Raw genomic sequence first — 14,847 nt, 5'->3', positions numbered from 1 at the left:
TACCCCTCAAGTCCTCAAAGTGAGCTCTGGCGGCCAGAAAGTGCTCCTGGGCAAAGAGGCAGCACCAATTATCTTCTATAATTGTAACTGGTTGATTGCATTATTTTGAGCTCTTCAAACTTAATTTCAGTGAAATTAAATCATAAAACTGGAATATTATAAGAGCTTCCTGAAAGAAGGAAACCATATAAAGAAAGCCTCTATATTGAGAAAGTTAGAAATTATAGACTTTAATTTCTTAGACTAGCTTCAGTTATAGTAATGTAAGTTACAATTTTACTTGATATTTGGAGAATTTAAATTCTGTGCTGAAGTTGCCCTCTCAGAAAGATAAGGAAAAGTTGTTTAGGAGCTATTTAAATTCCTATGACCACAGAAGTACTAAGAACAAACAGTATTTTTGGAGATTAGCCAGGTGGGGCAAAGGTCTTTAGAATTAAACTATACATGCTGTGATCCTTGTTATTATGGTTTAAAAATCTAATAAACGTTTGTCATTTTTTTGGCTGCCCAGCATCTGAACTCCTTCCTATGTTTGGGGAATTCTTGACCTTGTGTCTTGGTAGGAAGAAGAAACAGTCTCCCAGTATAAGAGTTGAGAGTTCCAGATAATCAATTTTCTAGTTTTCTTCACAGCCAAACATGGGGTCCTGACTGAGCCTCAGCCAATCAGAAGCCCCTTCCCCTAGAATTTAAATAGGGGGATAGGGATATCAAGAAGAAGCAGAGAAACCTCAGCCAATAAGAAACCCCCTCCGCAAGAATTCCAGTGGGAGGTTAGGGATGTCAAGAGGCAGGGATGATGGAGAACCATCTCTGAACACAATGGCAGTTGCAGGCAGAGAGTTTCTGGGGGCAGCCACAATACTGTGGATGCTATGCTGGTTCTGTTCAGTGACGTATGAGTGACATAAACTAGAGGTAAGTAGGGATTGGTAACAGTGACAATGATGTCTTCTCTTGAATAGATCTTTGGTGTGGTTCAGGGCTTTGTCTGACCGCATGTTCTCTAGCCTTCTTGGAGATTCCGTAGGCTATCTAATACCATTCAGCAAGTTCCCTTTGCACCTAAGTGAGGCAAAGCTAATTTCAGTTAGTTACAAACAGGAAAGTTTACTACTTCAAAATTCAGCACCCAGGAAGAAGGGTGTTGTCAGTAGCAAATGCCAAAATGTAGAGCTGGTAATCCCAGACCTCTGAACACATATGAACATATTGCTCTACAGCACCAGGAAAAAAACATCTTCCTAATGCCCATCTCAGACAGTGCCACAGAAAAACATGAACAGGAAAATTATCTCAAAAGGCAGAAGCAGGACCTATGGAGGATATGATAAAGAATATTCCCTGAAGACAGTGGAAATAGGGCCAGCCTGAGGGGATGACCAAAGAATGTCTGCTCCCAGGCAGGAATCTCACGACTCCTGTGATGTTGGAAAAGACGTGTTTTACTTATTTACTTATAAGACACGTGTTTTATTTCCTTACTTGCTTGCTTATTTATAATTTCAACTTCTATTGAGATTCAGGGCTGGGCACAGTGGCTCACACCTGTAATCCCAGCACTTTGGGAGGTCAAGGAAGGTGGATCACCTGAGCGCAGGAGTTTGAGACCAGCCTGGCCAACATGTCAAAACCCTGTCTCTACCAAAAATACAAAAATTAGCTGGACTGCACTCCAGCCTGGGCAACAGAACAAGACTCTGTTTCAATAAATAAATAAATAAATAATAAATAAAAGATTCAGGGGGTACATTACATGTGCAGGTTTGTTACAGGGTATATTGTGTGATGCAGAGATTTGGGGAATGAATGATCCTGTCAACCAGGTAGTGAGCATAATTCTCAATAAGTAGTTTTTCAACCCTTACCCCCTTCCCTGCCTCCCACTCTAGTAGTCCCCAGTGGCTACTGTTGCCATCTTTATGTCCATGAGTAGCCATTGTTTAGCTCCCACTTAGAAGTAGAACATGCGGTATTTGCTTTTCTGTTTCTGGGTTAATTCACTTAGGATAGTGGCTTCCAGCTGCATCTATGTTGCTGCATAGGACATGATTTTGTTTCTTTTTTGTGGCTGCATAGTATTCCGTGGTGTATATGTCCCACATTTTCTTGGATAAGATACGTGTTAATATGTGTTATCGATAAGTGGGAGTTGCTTTCTGCTCCTCTCCTTTCCAGATCAGACTTTATATTGTTGTCTATTGCTGGACTGCTGCATTGCTGGAAGAGCAAATTCAGTCATGGATCAGAGGAGATGACTGAACGTTTCACCACAATCCTGGGCTTGGAGGTAGTGACCTGATGAGACTTAGGGTTGCCATCCCTTAAAGAGTATTTGAATAATTTCCACAAAGGCATGAACATTTTTTAAGTGTTTTCAGAAAACATAAGCAGTCGAAGAGGTGGACTAGAGCAAAAGTTGTTGGTTTCCTACTCAATATTCACTACTCCCTTTCTCCTTCCAAGAAAAACTCATTTTACTTAGGTGTGTGTCCTTCTCTCCTACAGTGATAGATTCTATTTGGTTTGAATCAGTCACAGCTGTCCCCTTCTCCTCGCCAGTGATTGATTCAGCGCTGAGCATGAGCACCAGGTCTGGTCACTAAGACATGAGGAGATGTGTTCTGGGGGTCTCTGGGTAGTTTCCTCATGACCAGAAAGGAGACACTGGAAGGAATGACCCTTCTTGGCCAGGCGCGGTGGATCACGCCTGTAATCCCAGCACTTCGGGAGGCTGAGGCAGGCAGATCACAAGGTCAGGAGATCATGACCATTCTGGCTAACACGGTGAAACACCGTCTTTACTAAAAATACAAAAAAATTAGCTGGGCATGGTGGCGGGTGCCTGTAGTCCTAGCTACTCGGGATGAGTCAGGAGAATGGCGTGAACCCAGGAGGCGGAGCTTACAGTGAGCCAAGATCCCACCACTGCACTCCAGCCTGGGCCACGGGGCGAGACTCCATCTCAAAAAAAAAGATAAAAAAGAAATGACCCTTTCTGCCTCTGAACATTGCTGTGTTGAGATGTATCTGGAACTGCAGTGTGAAGATAAGGCCAGTGGCAAGAATAGGAGACCAAAGACTCAACTAACACTGAAGCCAGAGGAAGAATGTATCATGATTGTAGCCCACTCTTCGTTTGGACTTCTTGGTCAGTGGCATAATAAATGTTATTGTTTAAACCAGTTCATGTCAGAATTTTTTTGTTACTTGATGCTCACAGTATCCCAACCAATTTTCTTGCTTTTACTAAGTTAATGAGAAGAAACAAAGTATTCCGAGAAATAGCATTCTGACTGCAAAGCTTGTAAATGTGATCTTTCACTGCATGACTTGCTAGAATTTAATTGCTTATGTAAAACATGCTGGTTATATAAAATCTTATTGGTTCACTTACATCATAAGGTGTTTATTAGCCAGGCACAGTGGCTCACACCTGTAATCCCACACTTCTGGAGGCCAAGGTGGGAGGATTGCTTGAGGCCAGAAGTTCAAGACCAATAGGGGCAACGTATAGAGACCTAGTCTCTACCAAAATATATAAAAATTAGCTGGACGTGGTGGTGCACACCTGTAGTTCCAGCTACTTGGGAAGCTGAGGTGAAAGGGTCGCTTGAGCCCAGGAATTTGAGGCTGCAGTGAGCTATGATCTTACCACTGCAGTCCAGCCTGGGTAACAGAGCGAGACCCTGTCTCTTACACACACACACACACACACACACACACACACACACACCCCCCAAACAACCACCAAAAAAAAAAAGTTTATTATAAGAAATTCCATTTGCTTACTTGAGCTGCATATGGACTCATCAGCCTCTCATTGATTAATTCACCACTGCAGATCCCAGATGGGTTTACTTGTCAAAGAGAATCTTCGCTAGCTCCTGCAGCTGCAGAGAATAAAGCTACCTCTGACAGCTAATCCAAACATTTTGCAAAGCTTTGTTCTTGCACAAATTGCAAATATCTCTTATTTGAACCACGTCTACTTCTCTGGCACCAATTATTGGCTCAAGATCACCATGAATATGTTACATAACAGATTCATGTGGCACTCTGTTTTTGGGTTTTTAATCTTGTGGTCCACAACTGAGAAAACTGGATGCTACAGATTCATCTTCCACTTTCTGCTCTTTATTCATGGCTGGAGTAAGTTGGGACTGCCCCTGACAGAACATTTATTTTTGTATTTTTGAGACCGTCTTGCTCTGTCACCCAGGCTAGAGTGCAGCGGCATGAACCCCACTCACTGCAACCTCCGCCTCCTGGGTTCAAGTGATTCTCGTGCCTCAGCCTCTCAAGTAGCTAGGATTATAGGCACACATCAACACACCCAGCTAATTTTTGTATTTTTAGTAGAGACAGAGTTTTGCCGTGTCGGCCAGGCTGGTCTTGGCCTCCCAAAGCACTAAGATTACAACCGTGAGCCACCGAGCCTGGCCAGAAAATTATTGAAGTACTTTATTTCACACAACCATGGCAAAGCACAGCCAATCCCTACCTGCAGTCCTCTTTCTCTCTTGAATCTATCCATGCCCTTAAAATCCACCCAGGCCTAAATGAGAGAGGCAGCCATCCACCAAACTCAAAACACTTTTTCATCACTTTGCAAGGGCAAATCTAAGGTATCTTGAGCTTAGATTTGTGGTCAAGAAATGTCAAGAAATAACAGTTGTTAAAAATGTTTTAATGCAGGATCTCAGTGCCCACTGAAGCCTGGAGTTGTAATAGACTCCTGGATCCATGTTTTCACACCTTAAGAAGGTACCCCAACCCACACGTACATCAACTGGAGACCTGACTGTGACTTAAATCCTCAAAGAGACCAGGTGTATGAACAAGCACTAACACTGCCCACTTATTCAATTGGTCCAAATTCCTATAATTTATTCTGGACATCTAGAAGGAATTTGGGACACCTGAAACAATAGAGACCAGCTGTTTAATTTAACATCACCCTTCCAGCAAGTCCATGTCTTCGCCAAGCTGAAGCTTTCCCAATCTCAACGTTCAAGAGTTTCTAAAGAGCTCAATCTCTGGCTGGGCGCAGTGGCTCACACCTGTAATCTCAGCACTTTTGGAGGCCGAGGCGGATGGATCACTTGAGGTCAGGAGTTCGAGACCAACCTGGCCAACATGGCGAAACCCCATCTCTAGCAAAATACAAATATTAGTCGGGCGGGGTGGCAGGCTCCTGTAGTCCCAGCTACTCAGGAGGCTGAGGCAGGAGGATCCCTTGAACCTGGGAGGCGGAGGTTGCAGTGAGCCAAGATCATACCACTGCACTCCAGCCTGGGTGACAGAGTGAGACCCCATCTCAAAGAAAAAAATAAAAATAAATAAAATAAAATTTAAAAAGGTCTCAATCTCCAGTCTCCATCTCCTTTCCACAGCTGTAGGTGGGGCTGAAAATTCACACCCTTTAATCACTGGCTCTTTCTGGTACACGCCCCATCCTTAGGCTATCTAGAGGCCCCACCCTAAGTCATTCATTAGCATAAACTTCAGTGTGATAAAAGGGGACTTGTTAAAAATAGTAAAAGATACTCTCTTGCTAGGGTGTGGTGGCTCACGCTTGTAATCTCAGCACTTTGGGAGGCTGAAACCAGAGAATTTCTTGAGGCCAGGGGTTCAAAGCCAGTCTGGGCGACATGGAAAGACCTCGTCTCTACTAAAAAAATAAACAAGTAGCTGGGCATGGTAGCACATGCTGGTAGTCTCAACTATTCAAGAGGCTGAGGTGGGAGGATTGCTTGAACCTGGGAGACGAAGGCAGGCTGCAGTGAGCCATCATCACGCCATGGCACTCCAGCCTGGATGACAGAGCAAGATCTTTCTAAAAATAAAATGAAATAAAAAAGATACTCCTATCACTCAGGGAAATTTGAAGGGTTTTAGGAGCTGCATGCCAAGAAAGGACAAAGACCAATTTTTAAAAATATAAGGCCAGGCGCAGTGGTACACGCTTGTAATCCTAGTACTTTGGTAGGCCGTGGCGGGCAGATCACTAGAGGTCAGGAGTTCAAGACCAGCCTAGCCAACATAGCAATCCCGTCTCTACTGAAAAGACAAAAATTAGCCGGGCATGGTGGTGTGCACCTGTAATCCCAGCTACTGAGGCAGGATAATTGTTTGAACCTGGGAGACAGAGATTTGGGTGAGCTGAGATGGCCCACTGCACTCCAGCCTGGTGACAAACTGAGACCCTGTCTCTAATAAATAAATACAGAAATAAAAAATAAATAAAAATATAATACCACAACCTATGATAGTAAAGAGAGTGCATTAGTAATTTAAAAAAAAAAAAAAAAGGCCAGGCGCAGCGGCTCATGCCTGTAATCCCAGCACTTTTGGAGGCCAAGGCAGGCAGATCACACGGTCAGGAGATTTAGACCATCCTGACTAACATGGTGAAACCCAGTCTCTACTAAAAATACAAAAAAATTAGCTGAGCACGGTGGCAGGCGCCTGTAGTCCCAGCTACTCAGGAGGCTGAGGCAGAAGAATTGCTTGAACCCGGGAGGTGGAGATTGAAGTGAGCCGAGATCGTGCCACTGCACTTCAGCCTGAATGACCGAGCAAGACTCTGTCTCAAAAAAAACAAAACAACAACAACAACAACAAAACAGCAGTAAAAGCCCAGAACTAAATGACTTCACCACTGAATTCTACCAGATATTTAAAGATTTTTCTTTTGAGAGGGAGTCTCGCGCTACATACTATATGAATTCACTTATGTGATAGGAAGGTTGATATAGATTGGGAAAGGACATGAGGGAACATTAGAAGGTGCTGGGAATATTCTGTACTTTGGTCTGGATGTTGGTTTTATGGGTGTATACATCAATCACAACATACAGTAAATATTAGTGCACTTTATATTTATTATATCCCTTGAAAAAAATTAGAAGCTAAACCATGCTGTTATCCATGTGACGCTAACCAGCAGGAGCCTTAGAATGATTTCTACCTCTAAAAACCTAGAATTAGGGGACTTGAATCTTGGAAAATCATAGGAAATTGTTTACATGAAAGTAGCAGGCCGGGCACGGGGGCTCATGCCTATAATCCCAGCACTCTGGGAGGCCGAGGCAGGCAAATGGCTTCAGCTCAGGAGTTCGAGACCAGCCTGGGCAACATAGTAAAACCCTGTCTATAAAAAATACAAAAGTTAGCCAGATCTTGGGGTGGGCATCTGTAATCCAGCTACTTGGGAGGCTGAATCGAGAGGATCATTTGAGCCTGGGAAGTAGAGGCTGCAGTGAGTCAAGATTGTGCCACTGCATTCCAGCCTGGGCAATAGAGCCACTGTCTCAAAAAAAAAAAAAAAAAAAAGCCAGGTGGGTCTCACACCTGTAATCCCAGCACTTTGGGAGGCCGAGGCAGGTGGATCACTTGAGGTTGGGAGTTCAAGACCAGCCTAGCCACCATGGCGAAAGGGCATCTCTACTGAAAATACAAAAATTAACCAGGCATGGCGGCACACATCTGTAATTCTAGCTGCTTGGGAGGCTGAGCTACAGGAATTACTTGAAGCTGGAAGGCAGAGATTGCAGTGAGCCAAGATCACACCAGTGAACTCCAGCCTGCGTGATGGAGTGAGACTCTGTCTCAAAAAGAAAAAGAAAGAAGCAGTCAAAATTGAAATAAAAAAAGAAAGAAATGCAAGGCCGCAGTCAAAATTAAAATAAAAAAAAATGAAAGTAGCATATACCTCAAGTCATTCTTAGTGGATTTTAATTTAATTTAATTTTTTGTTTTTTGTTTTTTTTTTTTTGAGACAGAGTCTCGCTCTGTGGCCCAGGCTGGAATGCAATGGCGTGGAGCTCAGAGGAGCATCCAGTGATTTAAAAGAAGTGCTATGGCTGATCATCAGGGAAATGCAAATCAAAAACACAATGAGGTATCACCTCACACCTGTTAAGATGGCTTTTTATCAAAATAGAATAAGTGTTGGTAAGACTGTGGAGAAATTAGAACTCTTGTGCATTGTTGGTGGGAATGTAAAATGGCATGGCCACTATGGAAAACAATGTGGAGGTTCCTCAAAAATTTAAAAAGAGTACTACCATGAGATCCAACAATCCCACTCCAAAAGAATTTAATCCAAAAGAATTGTAATCAGAATACTGAAGTGATATTGGCATTCCCACATTTGTTGCAGCATCATTCACAATAGCCAAGATATGGAAACAACCCAAATGTCCATCAACAGATGAATAGATAAAGAAAATGTGGTGTGGTGTGGTGTGGTGTGTGTGTGTATGTGTGTATAGTACTATTCACTGTGAAAAAGAAAGAAAGTAATTCTCCAATTTGTGACGACATGGATGAACCTGGAAAACATTATGCTAAATGAAATAAGCTAGTCAAAGAAGGACAAATATTGCATGATTTCACTTATATGAGATATCTAAAATAGTCATACTCAGAAGGAGACACTAGAATAGAGACTGCTAGGGGTAGGGGGGAAGGAGGAAAGGGAGAGTTGTTGCTCAAGGTATATAACGTTTCAGTGATGCTAAGACGAAAATGTTCTAGAGAGCTGCTGTACAACATAGGGCCTGATATGGGTTGCCTGTGTCCCCACCCAAATCTCACCTTGAACTGTAATAATTTCCACATGTCAAGGGCAGGGCCAGGTGGAGATAATTGAATAATGGGGGCAGTTTCCCCCATACTGTTCTCGTGGTAGTGAATCAGTCTCACGAGATCTGGTGGTTTTAAAAAGGGGAGTTCCCTTGCACACTCTCTTGCCTGTCGCCATATAAGACATGACTATGCTCCTCATTTGCCTTCCACCATGATTGTGAAGCCTCCCCAGCCATGTGGAACTGTGAGTCAATTAAACCTCTTTCCTTTATAAACTACCCAGTCTCGAGTATGTCTTTATTAGCAGCATGAGACTAACATAGTGCCTATAGTTCATAATATGGTATTGTATTCCTAAAAATTTGTTAAGAGGGTAGATCTCATGTTAAGAGTTCTTACTAGGCCAGGCCCAGTGGCTCATGCCTGTAATCTCAGCACTTTGGGGGGCCGAGGTGGGTGGATCACCTGAGGTCAGGAGTTCGAGACCAGCCTGACCAACATGGTGAAACCTCATCTCTACTAAAAATACAAAAATTAGCTGGGCATGATGGTGGGCACCTGTAATCCCAACTACTCAGGAGACTGAGGCAGGAGAATTGCTTGAACCCATGAGGCAGAGGTTGCAGTGAGTCAAAATCACGCCATTGCACTCTAGCCTGGGTAACAGAGCGAGACTCTGTGTCAAAAAAAAAAAATGAATTCTTACTACTGGGACGCCCCTGACCTACCTACCTTCCCTGACCCACCCTCCACACACAAGGGGTCACAGGGAAACTTTTGGAGGTGGTGGATATGTTTATTTCCTTGATAGTGGTCATGGTATCATGGGTGTACACATATATCAAACTTACGAAATTGTATACACTAAATGTGCAGTTTTTATTGTGTATCAATTATACTTCAATAAAGCTCTTAAAAAATAAATAAAATCAGGTCTACAAAAATAATAAAATAAAGGAAGCACTGACAGGAAGCACATGGAAGCAGAAGTTTAATGCATAATACCTGGGCCAAGAAAACTAGTAATGGGAAGCTGCCCACAGGTTTCACAGTGAGTAGGTCAAGTTTGCTTCTCAGACCTCCAGCTCAGTGGAGAAGAGTTTAACTGAGCCATTCAACCAGATGAAAGTGACAAAATGGAGGATGGAGTACCATACACTAGAGATTGAGGGGCCATGAATAAAACTAAGAGGTCTTCCTTCCTTGTCCTTGGCAGATGGGTGCACATGCCATGACAGGGAAGAATGACCCTGTTTGTAATAGGATATCATTTTTCATAATAGAGGAAGAGGGTTTTAATCTCTGAGCACTGGTATGCGCATGTCTTTATAGGGAGGAATCCACTTGCAGAAATGGGCTTTGGTCAGCGCTTTTTGTATTGAAGGCAGAGTCCAGGCTTCTGCCTGAGAGAAAGCAACTCTGTGTAATGTAAGGAAGAGAATTAGAGCTTACTGGGTGCTTTGGGGAAGAAATGTCAAAATGAACCCATCAAGTTGGCATGGGTTATGGGAGGAACTAAGGGGAGAACTAAATGTTGATGGAATTGTATTAAGTTGTTGGCTGAATGATTTGTGTGATACACCCTTTTTACCCTTTCTCCTTTCTTTTTTTTATTTTTATTTTTCAAGTTCCCATTGCCCAGGGGCCATTTCCCCTTTCAATCTTTGGTAAAACTTATGTTTCTTTTTAACTTCACTGTTGTTACTATTTTAAATAGAGATCGGGTCTTACTATGTTGTCTGGGCTGGTCTCAAACTCTTGTGCTCAAGTGATCCTCCTGCCTTGGCCTCCTAAAGTGCTATGATTATGGGTGTGAGCCATCACGCCCAGCCAAAATTTGTGTTTCTTATTAATGCTTTATAAGGTGTTTTCTTTGTGGGGGCATGGGTGTAAATCTCAGTCCTGCTTTGAGGTTAGCAGGGATTGAAATAGACTACACTTGGAGATGGCCAATATCAAGTCCACCTTCCCTCAGTAACTCTGGATTGATCATGTCTTTTCCTCAGAGTGTCTGGGGAAGGGACCCAAGAGCACCAGAGAGAGGGACATGAAGGAAAAGAGGACACTGGAGCATTCTTAAACTCTCAGAGGTCAGGCCCAGGGAGCTCTTGGCCTGGACTGAAGTGACCCATGTAGTCTAGAAAGTTTTCCTGCCTTGTGGTAATACAGATGGCATATACACTCACCTGCCAAGCATGAAGAAAGAAACAAAGGGTTTCTTTCCAGGGTTCCTTGTGAAATGTGGAGAATAAGCCATAGCTTTCAAGCCAGACTGCCTATATCCTGGTTCCTTCTTGAGTTTACTATTTGCTGGTCTCTAGCCTTTATAAAGTCTTTTTGTTTTCATTCTCTAACTATTCTAGTCTGTTTCCGCTGGGCTAGTTCAAGGGAAGAGACCATGTGCCAGATAGATACCAGGGCAACAGCACCTCCCTATGGCTTCATGGCAGGATAGCAAGAAACATTAGCACCTGGATCTACCCAAGAAAAAGGTGTCAACCACGAAAGGGATTTGTAGGAGGTGTAAGCTTTAGATTTTTATTATCATTAAGGAAAGTGGCATTTTCCTTAGGCTGTCATCTGTTGAATGCCACACAGTTACAGACCATGAGTGGAAGTGCAGAGAAAATATAGACTCAAGGTATCCACTAAAGTTTTCTTTTTTATTGTAAATTGACAGCTGATAATTGTATAGATTTGTGGGTTCTGTAAAGAGGGAGTTGTGTGGGGAAAAATTTATGGGGTACATAATGATGTTACGATTTATGAATGCAATGTGAAATAATTAAGTCAAGCTAGTCAACATATTCATCACCTCAACTACTTAACATTTTTTTTGTGACAAGAACATTTGAAGTTTACTTAGCAATTTGAAATGTACAACACTTTACTATTAACTATATTCACCATGCTGTGCAACAGAATGCACAAAAAGAGAAAACATATTCTCCCTGTTTGAAATTGTATACCCTTTGCTCATCACATACCCATTTCCCCCTCCTCCAGCTTCTGTCACCACAATTCTGTTCTCCACTTCTATAAGTTAATTGTTTTAACTCCACATATAAATTAGAATATGTGGTATTTGTCTTTCTGGCCCTGACTTGTTTCACTTAGCACAATGTTCTCCAATTTCGTCAATGTTGTCACAAATTTCAGGATTACCTTCTCTTATTTTTATTTTTATTTTTTTTTGAGATGGAGTCTCACTGTGTTGCCCAGGCTGGAGTGCAGTGGTGCCATCTCAGCTCACTGAAACCTCTGCCTCCCAGGTTGAAGCCATTTTCTTGCCTCAGCCTCCCAAGTAGCTGAGATTATAGGCATGCACCACCACGTCCAGCTAATTTTTGTATTTTTAGTAGAGATGGAGTTTCACCATGTTGGCCAGGCTGGTTTCAAACTCCTGACTTCAAGTGATCTGCCTACCTTTATCTCCCAAAGTGTTGGAATTACAGCCATTGCACCTGGTCAGAATGTCCTTCTTTTTAAAGGCTGAATAGTATTCCACTGTGTATATGCAATACATTTTTTTAATCCATTCATCTGTTGATGGGCAGAGGTTGATTCCCTAATTTGGCTATTGTGCATAGTGTTGCAATGAACATAGGAATGCAGATATCCTTTCAACAAACTAATTTCGAGTCTTTTGCATTAATACCCAAAGTGGGACTAGATCATATGATAATTCTATTTTTAGGTTTTTTTCGGGGTGGGGGGAAATCTCCATAGTGTTTTCCATAATGGCTACACCAGTTTACATTTACACCAACAGTGTACAAGTGTTTCCTTTGCTCTACATCTTCACCAACACTTATCTTTTGTTTTCTCCTGAAAACATTGTTTTAAAATAAAGTACAGGATGATTAAAAATATAATAATAAACATTTTAAGACATTCTGACAGATGAGAGATTATATCTTATTGTGGTTTTAATTTGCATTTCTCTAATGATTACTGATGCTGAGCATTTTTTCATTGTCTGTTGGCTACTTGCATGTCTTCTTTTGAGAAATATTTTTATCACTGGAATGCAAGGATAGTTCAACTTATGCAAATCAATAAATGTGACATGCCTCATTAATAGAATGAAAGGCAAAAACCATATAATCATCTATTAGATGCCAAAAATCATTTCACAAAATTAAATATCCTTTTATGATAAAAACTCTCACTTATCTTCCATTCTCTAAGCAGAGAATGAGAGCAAGAGAGAGCAAGGCAGAGAAAGATGACAAAAAAATATTCACCAAATTAGGTGTAAAGGGCATATAGCTCTTTAAGGATACCCTTGAACACAAATTTTTAAAAAGAAATGTAAGGCCAATTGCGGTGGCTCATGCCTGTAATCCCAGCACTTTGGGAGGCTGAGGTGAGTGGATCACTTGAGGTCAGGAGTTCGAGACCAGCCTGGTCAACATGGTGAAACCCCATCTCTACCAAAAATATAAAAAATTAGCTGGGTATGGTGGCATGTGTCTGTAATCCCAGCAACTTGGGAGATTGAAGCAGGAGAATCGCTTGAATCCGGGAGGAGGAGGTTGCAGTGAGCCAAGATCGTGCCACTGCACTCCAGCCTGGGCGACAGAGTGAGACTCTCAAAAAAAAAAAAAAACAGAAAAAAAGAAAAGAAATGAAATGAAATGCAACTCAACACAATAAAGGTCATTTATGAGAGACCCACAGCTAACATTACACTCAAAACCTTTCCTGTAAGATCTGGAGCAAGACAAGGATTTCAGTCTGTTTCTGTTGCTCAATAAAATATCTGAGCCCAGGTAATTTACAAAGAAACGTGGTTTATTTCGCTCATGTTTCTGCAGGCTATACAAGCGTGGTGCCAAATCTGCTTCTGGTAAGGGCCTCAGGTAGCTTCCATTCATGGTGGAAAGTGAAGGGGAGCCAGAATGTGCAGATTACATGATAAGAGAATGGAAGCAAGAGAGAGGGGCAGGAGGTGCCAGGATCTTTTCAATAATCAGCTCTTGGCTGGGCACAGTGACTCATGCCTGTAATCCCAGCACTTTGGGAGGGTGAGATGGGAAGATCACCTGAGCCCAAGAATTCAAGACCAACCAGCCTGGGCAAAAAAGTGAGACTTGGCCAGACATGGTGGCTCATGCCTGTAATCCCAGCACTTTGGGAGGCCAAGGTGGGTGAATTACAAGGTCAGGAGTTTGAGACCAGCCTGGCTCTCAAACCCCATCTCTATTAAAGATACAAAAAATTAGCTGGGCACGGTGGAACATGCCTGTAATCCCAGCTACCCAGGAGGCTGAGGCAGGAGAATCACTTGAACCTGGGAAGTAGAAGTTGCAGTGAGCTTGAGATTACACCATAGCACTCCAGCCTGGGCGACAGGGTGAGATGTCACCAAAAAACAAAAAAAAGACTCCATCTCTACAAAAAAATTAACCAGTCATGGTGTGCGCCTGTGGTCCAAACTACATGGGCAACTGAGGTGGGAGGATTGCTTGAGCCCAGGAGGTCAAGGCTGCAATGAGTTATGATTGTGTCACTGCATTCCAGCCTGGGGCAAGAGAGAGAGACCCTGTCTCAAAAAAAGAAAAAAAAAAAAAAAATTCTAGCCTGTAATCCTGGCATTTTGGGAGGCTAAAGTGGAAGAACTGCTTGAGTCGAGGAGTTCATCTCTACCTCCACACAAAAAAACTTAGCCAGGCCTGGCAATGCACACCTGTGGTACCAGCTACTCTAGGGGCTGAAGTAGAAGGATGGTTTGTTTGAGCCCAGGAGGTTGAGGCTGCAGTGAGCCATGATTGTGACACAGCACTCCAGCCTTGGAGACCCTGTCTCAAAAAGAAAAAGTCCTTTGCGGGGACATGAAGCTGGAAACCATCATCCTTAGCAAACTAATACAGGAACAGAAATCCAAACACCACATGTTCTCACTCATACGTGGGAGATGAACAATGAGAACACATGGACACAGGGAGGGGAACATCACACACTGGGGCCTGACAGGAAGTAGGGGGCAAGGGGAGGGAGAGCATTAGGACAAATACCTAATGCATGTGGGGCTTAAAACCTAGGTGACAGGTTGATAGGTGCAGCAAACCTCCATGGCACATGTATACCTATGTAACAAGCCTGTACATTCTTCACATGTATCCTGGAACTTAAAGTAAAATAAAAATTTAAATTAAAAAAAGAAAAAAAATTAAAATTCATATGAAACTGCAAAAAAAAAAAAAAAAAAAAGGCAACCATGAGCAAAAAGAACAGCGCTAGAAG

The sequence above is a fragment of the Papio anubis genome, chromosome 9, assembly GCF_008728515.1.
Source record: "Papio anubis isolate 15944 chromosome 9, Panubis1.0, whole genome shotgun sequence".
NCBI classification, from domain to species: domain Eukaryota; kingdom Metazoa; phylum Chordata; class Mammalia; order Primates; family Cercopithecidae; genus Papio; species Papio anubis.
The sequence above is the reverse complement of the archived record's forward strand: the minus strand, read 5'-3'. Positions refer to the sequence as shown.